A 10,757-nucleotide genomic window follows, 5' to 3' on the forward strand; every position below is an offset into this window, starting at 1 on the left:
CGGTAATACAACAAAATGTATGTCAGCAAAGCTTGTAAGTCTGACATTGGAAAAAAAAGTCGTAGAGCATTAGGCTTTTAACCTAAGGGTCCAGGGTTCAAGTCCCTGTCCGGGCGGAAATTTTAATACTTTGGTAGCGATTCCTCTGGTAGCGGTGGAAACACTACGGAAAAGAATGCAACTACGCCGTTTTCTGACACCACAGTGCTTTAAACGGTAGCAGTTGCATGTGTCGGGAGAAGCTCGTGCTACCGCCAGTCGTGGCCGAGTGGTTAAGGCGTCTGACTCGAAATCAGATTCCCTCTGGGAGCGTAGGTTCGAGTCCTACCGGCTGCGTGCGATTTGGCGTAAAGAGGAGCAAATATTTTCACACACATGAACGCAGGTGCAAACCAATGACGCCATTCTCAACAAGACGAAAATTTCCGTTTAAGAATACTGAGTTTCGCGGCGGCCGCTGCTTCCTGTGGCTACCGGTTCACCTCGCACTGACGCTGGGACTGCAGAAAGCCGTCGCAGGCCCACGAGTGCGCTCCCGTCATTTTCTCGCGCCGACGCCGAGTTCGTGAGTACACAGATGTGCTTGGAAGTGTTGGATAGAGCGAACATTGATTTCTTTTTAAGAATCGCAATTCAGTCATTCGAGTGCGGGAAAAGCAATGGTGCACCGTTTCTTTTCTTAAGATCTCGCAGCTACTTGCAAGTATGTCCATCGCTTAAGACGGCAGAAAAATAGCGTCAGTGGAAGTCGGTGAAGTCGCCACTGGAGCCAGAAGCCAGCAATTACGACATGCAAATCATTCGCACACTACAAAAGGGTCACGGGTTCAAGTCCCTGTCCGGGCGAATATTAATACACTTTCGTAACGGCTAATGTGCTGGCAATGGAATCACTACAGAAAAGAGTGAGGCCATGCCACTTTCTGCCATCAGATTGCTTTTAAAGGTGGAAATTTCACTTGTCGAGAGACGCTTCTGCGACGACAGTCGAGGCCGAGCGGTTAGTTCCGGCTCAGCCGCGGTCGCGTATGGACCTTAGCCAGTGTTCCGTTGTGGAGCATTTGTTTATTTCGTGTATTTCATTTGTTTCATTACAGTCTCCATTCGTGTGTCTGCGTATCAGTGTTCATTTAGGAGTATTTAGTGATACATGCAGTTGGCCCTGTGGGGTTGATTCACAAAAAGGGCTCCGATGATACCGCCGAAAAACGCCCTGCAATTTGAGTATGACAAGGATACCCGAGCTGTTCAACCTACTTCACTGGAAATTCATATCTGGATTGTCGACACGTTTCGAATCACCAGCGATCAGGTCCGCACTGCATATTACGATATGGATTTGTACTGTTTCTTCGTCAAGCTGCTGAATCCTGTACTGCTCGAACGGATACTTCTGCAATTTGGCGGTAGCGTGGAATTTCAACACCGAGATGACACAGTGAGTACCGTCCTAGTTTCAAGCGCCGACATAGAGTATAAACATGTCCGTATACTTAACCTCCCTCCAGAAGTAGAACACTGTTATTTAAAGGAAGCCTTAATGCCATATGGTAAAATCAAAAGTATTCGGCTTGAAAAGTGGTCTAGTCTGCATAAACGTGAGTGTTACAGCGGAGTTCGGTCCGTTGAAATGCAGGTTAAGCGAAATTACCTTCCCGGATCATGGTTTGCGGGTACAGGGTACAAGTGACGTATCCCGGTCAGATTTCTACTTGTTATTATTGTAATGAGAGTTTCCACATGCGCGACGAGTGTCCGAAACGTGTAACCGTGGTTAAAGCCACCCTCCAGCAACGGCGTAAGCTAACGTTAGCTGACATGGTAACTGCTCACCCTATAGTAGCCAACACTCTCCCAGGGCCTTCCGTTACCGAAAATGAGAAAGGACCGTCCACCCGGCCAGAATTTCCTCCACTACCTAGTTAACTAGACGGTGATCGTAACCCTTTGCAATCCGTTCTACCTTCCGTCACCAACAAGAGACGGAAGTCTTGTGATTCGAGTGGTAGTGACGATGACACGCATGAAACGGCTCCGAGTACGAAATCAGGCATCGCAACACCGACGGAAAGTGTACTGACAGCTAATACAACTCCTCCGATTTCTACGAACCAAAGTCAGACTTTCGAGGCCGCACTGAGTATAGGAGAATCTCATATCGAGCTTACTACACCGTCCGCTCCCCAGTCCCGCTTCCCAACGTCAGCAGAGGACGACGCGTCGCCCGTTGTCAACACACCCGCAGGGGAAGTGAGCGTATGTCAACAACTCGTGTCGCGGGGAAACTAGCGCGAGGCAACCGACGACAACAACGACCCTGTTTGCAAACAGCCTGATGTAAACGTGGCAGACAAACGTATGGAACTTGACAGTGGTAACAGAGATTCGCGAGAGCGTACTGGCGATGACGCGTACAGTGTTAATACTACTCCTGAGAATCCGGTTCAGGATATCCGCCCCCCTCTTTCGACGGGACCCCCTACTGAGAAATTAATCCATAGTGGGAGTAACAAAAAGAAGGCACGTCCGAATGTCAATGTCCCACGTAATAAGGCTCACACTAAAGATCCCGCAGCCGATCATGCGGTTAGTCATGAACCAGACCCCAAACTTGCGTCAAAAATGGACTGGTTTGATGACGCTGATGATCCGATCAGTCTGCTGTAATTCTTACAGTTATATTTTACAAGCCTATAAACTGCTGACTGTAAACGTTAACAAGATCGGATCTCCTGTGAAACTCGCTAAGCTCAGACAATACATCTATGAATCAGAGGCTGACATTGTCTTTTTACAAGCAGTTTTAACCCCCAATATTATAGTACCAGGTAGAAAATGTAGCCCCTGAACTGCACACGGGTACGGCTATATGAGTCCGGGAAGGAATCCCCATAACGGGGATCGAAAAACTCGACTCTGGTCGGGGCATTGGTGGCAAAATTTTTGATCTTACCTTTGTCAATGTATATGCATCTTCCGGCAGTGCGAACAAGTCGGCACGCAGTGCATTCTTTAACGAAGATATAATCTATCTGCTCAGACACAATCCGCCTAATTTAGTTCTCGGTAGAGATTTTAACAAACAACAAAAAATGGCTCTGAGCACTATGGGACTCAACTGCTGAGGTCATTAGTCCCCTAGAACTTAGAACTAGTTAAACCTAACTAACCTAAGGACAGCACAAACATCCATGCCCGAGGCAGGATTCGAACCTGCGACCGTAGCGGTCTTGCGGTTCCAGACTGCAGCGCCTTTAACCGCACGGCCACTTCGGCCGGCAACAAACAACAGCCACAATAACTATGAAAGACAAAAAATCAGTAAAATATGTAGCCCTACCATATATAGGCCCACTTTCATACAAAATTTCCAACTTATTCAAGAAGAAGAATGTCAAAATCAGTTTCTCTACCAATAACAAACTCCAACAAAGAGTCATACACTCACTCCCACAAAATAGCATACCCCATAAAAGATCTGGAATTTATAAACTCAAGTGTAACAACTGTCCTAAATTCTACATTGGCCAAACAGGTAGAGCTTTTGAAACAAGATTCAAGGAACACCTTGATGCCCTACGTCTGAAAAACCTAAGCAAATCTGCTTTTGCCACCCATCTTGCAGAAAACAATCATACAGTTGAGAATATAGAAAACAACCTGCAGATATTACACCTCAAAGACAAGGGTTTCACATTGAATCTCCTAGAGGAGATTGACATTCATACACATAAAAACAGGTTCCCTGATCTCATTCTGAATGAACAGACAGAGTCAGTTAACACCCCCTTCCTAAATAACTTTGAAGAAGCTTTCACTTTTTTAAAATAACTTAAGCCTAATATTCCGTTAAAAACATTCAGTATACAGGCCCCAAAAAAAATGCTTATATGTCATTGAAACATTGCATAATGAAAACATGTGCAAGCTTATCATGTCATATATTAGAATTTATCTCCTACAATTGTAACAACTAATTAGTAACACACAGTAATTCTGTACTACATATAATGTTTGTAATCTTATTTTTATGTAATTTTATTTATTCCGTTTTAGATTAATTTCATAGACTAGCAAAGAGATATTTTACTGTACCCATATCGACTATACAGCATCTGTAAGTTAACATCGTTATGACTGTAAGCTCTTTGCAAATATTGTTCTCGTTTGTAATATGAAGCTGGGCCACGTTTTGTTAAACGTTATTCGTGTGTGCTGCGTGTGTAATTAAGATGATGAGGTTGAAAGTGACGTCCATTGACTGGAATAGCACTCACATAGTGCATATTGAAAAGTGTATTAAGCTTGCGTTCGAAAACATAAACGCACGAATATTTCGTCAGGCAGAACTACATAGCTCGTAAGTATACTAACCTGCAGGTTTACTAAGTTTAAAACAAAAACTATCTCATGAGCAATTAGATTTTGTAAAAGAAGTAAATCTTTCGTAAAAATACCATTACCGTTATGACAACAAAATATTTCTTTTCTTTCCCAGTGCAGCAAACGAATAACAAAAACAAAACTAGGTCCAACTAAGAATGCTTGTAACTACCATCTGAAGATGGATTTGTAAAGAAAAATCCGAAAGCGGTCATGGTCTGAAGATAATAAACCTTTTAAACCATACATGTGGCTGGTAGCTGTTTTTTTTTATAAATTATAAAGATTTTAACTGTCTCTTGCACCCAAAAGACCAGAGGCCTAATTATAATTACTGTCAAGAGCTCCATGACCTTGTCACTAAAACCCGCCTCTAGGACGCGTGGGAATTATCCCACCCTACTTTGGTGGCATTCACTTTCTTTACCAACGTCTCAAGCAGCCAACTTGATCGATTTTATGTATCGCAGCACCTGAGCGGGAGGGTTGCAGGCCCTGACGTAAGGCCCGCATCTCGTGGTCGTGCGGTAGCGTTCTCGCTTCCCACGCCCGGGTTCCCGGGTTCGATTCCCGGCGGGGTCAGGGATTTTCTCTGCCTCGTGATGGCTGGGTGTTGTGTGATGTCCTTAGGTTAGTTAGGTTTAAGTAGTTCTAAGTTCTAGGGGACTGATGACCATCGATGTTAAGTCCCATAGTGCTCAGAGCCATTTGAACCCTGACGTAATCCCTGCTCCGTTTTATGACCACTGCGCACATGCAGTGATATTAACCATGCATAGGCAACCCACAATCCGCTTTCGAGGGCAGTGGATGTTAAACATTTCGCACCTCCGGGACGTAGAGCTTGAAGAAGTTGTCAGGACAACATGGACACACAGTTTACGGTCTCTCAATAGATTGCGAACAAAACTCGAATGGTGGACATATGTTGCAAAACCTACGTTGAGACGATCCTTAATTTCGTACTGCATACAAAAAACAAAGGACCAAAAAAGGACGACAGAGTTTTACTACTCCGTGCTACGGAAAATGTATGCAAGTACCAATGCAACACATGCTCACCCAACTGAAATACGGAAGATCAAAGCACGACTCGTTAGTATTAAGCGCAAGCAACTGCGAGGACTAAAAATCAAAGCGAAAGTGAAGTCGGTTAGCGAAGGGGAAGCGACGTCACTATTCAATCTTAACAAACATCGTGCCAATCGTGTCCGCAGATTTATTGACACAGTGACTGCAGTAACCGGTGAGCAATTTGTGCATCAGAAAGATATCGTGCAGGAATTTCACCGTTACTTTGAAACTATGTATTCTGAAGTTCCGACCGACGACACCTTGGTAACGGAAATGGTTCAGACACTCGCTTGCGCCGTTACAGGAGAGGAGAATGTGGACTTTTTGGCGGACTTTGATGCTGACAGTGTTTTAGACATCATCGCTCAATCACCAGCACACTCTAACATTCTGCGTGGTGTCTGTTTGTTCTATTTCGTGTCTCCCTACCACTTTCGCGCAACGACGTTCTGAGCGTGTTTTTTAGGGAATTGACTAGTTTGAACCTGGGACCTGTTGCTGGTAAGGAGCCGCCAGACCACACATGGCATGTAGAGTTCAGAAGAGTTCAGTGAGACTAGCGATGATATAACCAAATACTTAATGATTTCAGCGTCAGCTCCACTGCACTCCCTGTAAAAGAATCTTAATACTAACTAAATTTAGTGGAAGGGGTTCAAGGCTTTCCTATTTTTAGTAAGCTGGTAAAATAACGTCGAAAAAGCAGTTAAGTTTACCATTGGAAATTTTATTCTACTCACAAATCATTGTTTATAAATTGCACTATTGATAAAAGGAAATGTTTTAATACAGGATGGTAAAAACCAACTGCGTTCAACAAAAATGTGAACGAATATTCCCTGAGTGGGTTTCCAAGTTCTACAATGGATCGAAGGATGACCTACGCCATATCACATCTATAATCTAGGTTTAAATTAAGTTTCACAAAAGAGAAAACTATCAAAATGGTCTACAGTGACCCTCAATTATCTTTAATTACTTATCTAACTTGTCGTAAATTACAGTGGCTGCTGTGGCTTCTCAATAATTATATAACAGAAAAATCATCGCGTTTCAGATTTTAACTTACGTAGCAAATGTGAATACCATGAGCTTCAATTGACTATCGACACTAGTATTACGTAAAAATTGGGATGTAACAGATGAGACTTCTGCAGTTCTGAGTGAAGCCTTATGCGCTCAAAAATGTGGCGTCGCGTGCGTTCATTACCTTGTCGGTGTTCGTCAGGGGGCGGTGGGCGGCACAGCTCCACGCACCTCGCCGTCTCGGAAGCAACTCAACTCCTAACTTCTCCTTACTACAATTTACCGAAGTTGGTTAAAAAAAAAACTGTCTGGCTGTGTTTTCATCTGACCAATCAGGAGCTCAATGTTAACCTTAAGCTCCACCTACAAAAATTCTGTCCATCCAATGAGAAACGTTATACTTTTCATGGTGGGGCAATGTTTTTAACGTTTGCAACGTAACAGAGATGCGAAAAAGTCTCACGCTAAAACTTGCAGCTGGTGTGGCCCTTTTAGTGTTATCGTAAGATCTATACTGCTCTTCTGGAGGGCTCTATCTTTTAACATGGGCTGGGGGGTGGTCCTGGTGGTTGGCTGGCGACGTGGGTGTCCATCCCTTATCGTAGGGCCTTCTAGCTTAACACGGTTCTGCTCTCGGCTTCTGTTCTCATTTCTTCCCTCGGAACTACGTCTGTTTCACGGTGGGAAGGTATGACATGCATTTAGGCGTTCTTGTGTTAGTCTGTGGTATTCTATTTGCTCACTCATTGATCGTATTACTTTGGTTAATTTAATGTCACGATTTATTCAGAGCTATGTGACATACTGCCGGATTTGCTTATCATGTCAGGGTTTTCATGGAAGGTGTTGGATTTGCCTGACACCTTACAACACAAATCCCATGTACCTGATGGTCTTCCTAAAGAGTTTTATTACAAGTTCTCGCATATTATTGGCAACATTTTCGCAGATATGTTAAATGAAATCGTTCGTGGACATGGACTACCTGCCGAGCTGAAAGAGGGAAAAGTAGTCCTCATACCGGAACAGCGAGGACATCACAGATTTGACTACTTCCGGCCCATAATGTTATTAAATTTTGATTATAAAACTATCGCCAGGGCAGTTAAGTGTAGGCTGACGCCTATAACAACCAAAGTCATCCACCACCACCAGTCGTGTCTTCCGGGCACGACTATAATGACCACGGCGGCAGAAATCAGGGATGTCATATCGATCGCTGCATCAACGTCTATAACGGGTGCCTTACTGTTTGTTGACTTTGCTAAGGCATTTGATAGAGTCAATCATACGTATCTTCTGCGAGTCAAGCAACGCATTGGTCTGGCCGACGGAGTTCTTCAGAACATTACCACCGGTATTACAGCCAGGATTTCCGTAAACGGACAACTGACGAAAGCCACACCACTCAGGAGAGGGGTTCCACAAGGCAGCCCACTCTCAATGATGCGCTTTGCCTTCTCATTAGAACCTTTCCTTATCCGACTGCAGAATAGCTTAACGGGTCTCTCTTTGCTGGGTGCGTCTTTCGCTGTCAGGGCGTATGCCGATGATGTTGCGGTCCTGATTCGCTGTGACGACGAAGTTGCATCTACTAAAAGGGAGATTGACGAGTACTGCAAGGCATCGGGTGCGCAGATAAATGAAGGGAAAAGAAAGATAATTCCCCTATGGGGGTTTGACAACTTGCAGATTTCAATGGCCCAGACAATTCAGACTCATAAAACACTTGGTATTATCATTGACAGAAACCCACTCAAGATGGCGGCCGCAAATTTGAGAGCGATAGAAACAAGCGTGCAGGGTCTCCTCATAGAAAGCAACTGGCGGGCTGTGTCCTTGCTTGAAAAAATCAAGGTTGTTAATATATGTGTGTTTTCCAAAGCTTTTTACATGGCGCAAATATTCCCTGTACCCAAATTACAGGCCAGGAAGATGTTGCAACTCGCAACCAGATTTGCGTGGAAAGGAAACATCTTTAAGCTGACGCCCAGTACCATCACCAAATCCAGATCAGAAGGAGGGTTAGGGCTGACTGATATTCAAATCAAGGCCACTGCTCTGTTCCTGAAACGAACCTCACAAATAGTATATAATAATCCACAGAACATTACTGCCAAACTCTTCCAGATAGTCCGTCCGGACAGTACAACGCCGCCAGTCGACATATACCAAATACCTTTCGAACTCAAGCATGTCCGTGAATTTTACATTGAAGCAACTTACGTAGGTGCAGCTCCCTTGCGGTGACCCTATGTAACTGCTAAGGACACAATGCAGAAACTGCATAGGTGGACTCTCCCCTGCACCATTGAAACCAAATATCCATGTTGTAACTGGAAGGCAGTAGGGAAGAACTCTAGATGAATTGGAAGTCGCCTCAACGTGGTACCAAGTGGTTCACATCACGATCGCCCGGAATGAAAAATTATGTAGAATAGGAATACACACCACTGATAAATGTCAGAAGTGTGGCCTCGTTGACACGTTGTTACACCGATTCACCTGCTGCGGTCGTCCGTAACATTGGCGATGGGTCCAACAAAAACTTGCCCTCCTATCGCGAAGCTCGGTCTCTATTTATACCCCTGCCGTCCTCACGAAGCCGGAAGAGCACTTCTACCCAATTAAGAAGAACAACACCGTGATGTGGCACCTGGCTAATTATACCCACTACACAGTCACAAGCCGCCAGGAAGACGACGAGTTCGTCAGTTATATGACTTACACGCAGACAGCATACTGGAGGGTAAAACAGATACAGAACCACAAGAAAAATTTTGGAAATATGATGGATATCATGTTGGTTAGCCACAAAACTCAAAGGCTGTGTGGCTAACAATACATTGCCTTGAGAGTAGTTGAGTTTCTGGGTCAATGACCGTCACATTCAACGCTTTCCTTTGTTGCTGCAGACGCTTTTGGTTTCGTTTGCGACGAAGCAATTATGTGTCAATATTTTCTTGTTCTTTTGATTTGCCAGACATTAATATATGTTTTTTTTTTCAAAAAAAAGTAGAGCGTTCACAAACAAAAGAAGAAAATGAAAGTTATTTTCAATTAATTGTGAGTGGTGACAGGCATGAGGGCGGCATCGTGGCCAGGCCTCCAAATACTTGACCACTGCCCTCGTTGCCGCCACCTGCCTGACACACGCCAGCACGCCATTGGAGGTGGCACACTGTTCCATATTTTAAAACAAAAAAAAACAAAAAATGAAAACGAAAGAAGACTAAAAAAAAGCGGTCTAAGTCGCCAGACTCAAGGAAAATGATAAAAAACAAAAGAAAAAATAAATAAATAAAATAAAAAACAAAGAAAGAGGTCCATGGATCGAAACCACGCTCTGCTAAAATTATTCTTTTTCTTGGGTGCTTCGAGCTTGATCATTAAGCCTGGGGTGCGCTGATGCAGCGTCAAAAGCAAACCATGTAAAAAAAAAAAAAAGTAGCTAGGATACCTGGCTTTCACCCATTAGGAACGGGTTCGATTCCCGGTACCGGTATGGAATTTTTTCGAAACAAATCACGACAACTTTTTAACCCTGCGAAATGCTGTTTCACGTCCTCCTCGCATTATAGCTACTGTTACATAAACATCAACTGAAAAAAAAAAGTGATTAAGACGTCTGACTTGAAATCAGATTCCCTCTGGGAGCTTAGGTTCGAGTCCTGCCGACTGCGAAAATTCTCTCGCTCTCAGAAGATGGACGTTCAGCTGCCTCCTAGCGGTTGCGTCACTACTAAACACGTGGGTCGCCAGCAATGTGCAGTGTTCTTGGCTACAGGGTGCAGCGCTAAAGTCGCGCCCAGAAACCACAGCTCATCTCCTCGTCTCGCAGCCGTCCACCAGGTGTCAGTGCAAGTGTCGCCTCTCTGGGCAGTGCAGATGTGTCCATTTTAGCTTGCAGACGATTACGTGTAGCAATTTATGAGCTAGCGCAAGTCAAATGTTTTACCGTGTGTATCTGCTAGATACTGCCTCTCACACGGTGGAGAGGCTCACTCCTTCTTGTGTCTCGTTCTCTGCACACGAGTTGCACGTGGCATCGATATAGCACAGGTTTTCTAGCGGCAGCGAAGTCAATATTACATGAATCGAGTCGACGTGTTTGCTTGTTACGATGATGGAAGCAGAAGAAATGTGTGTGGTGCTTCACTGCATCTGCTGCTCGCCTTTCAGCGTCCCTGTGTCTTATCAGACGAAGATGACTGTGAAATTGGCGACGAGGCAGAGGTTAACGAAGACGTGCAAAACAGCGACGTTCCACGTCA

At 44.4% G+C, this 10,757-nt stretch overlaps 1 non-coding gene across 1 annotated transcript; it reads left to right on the forward strand.

The window, feature by feature from the left end:
• Window positions 1-253: 253 nt before the first annotated feature.
• Window positions 254-336, forward strand: Trnas-cga (transfer RNA serine (anticodon CGA)). Its single transcript has one exon. It is a non-coding gene; the product is annotated as a tRNA-Ser (tRNA).
• The last annotated feature ends 10,421 nt before the right edge of the window (window positions 337-10,757 follow it).

Source organism: Schistocerca nitens, chromosome 4 (genome assembly GCF_023898315.1).
Source record: "Schistocerca nitens isolate TAMUIC-IGC-003100 chromosome 4, iqSchNite1.1, whole genome shotgun sequence".
Taxonomy (NCBI): domain Eukaryota; kingdom Metazoa; phylum Arthropoda; class Insecta; order Orthoptera; family Acrididae; genus Schistocerca; species Schistocerca nitens.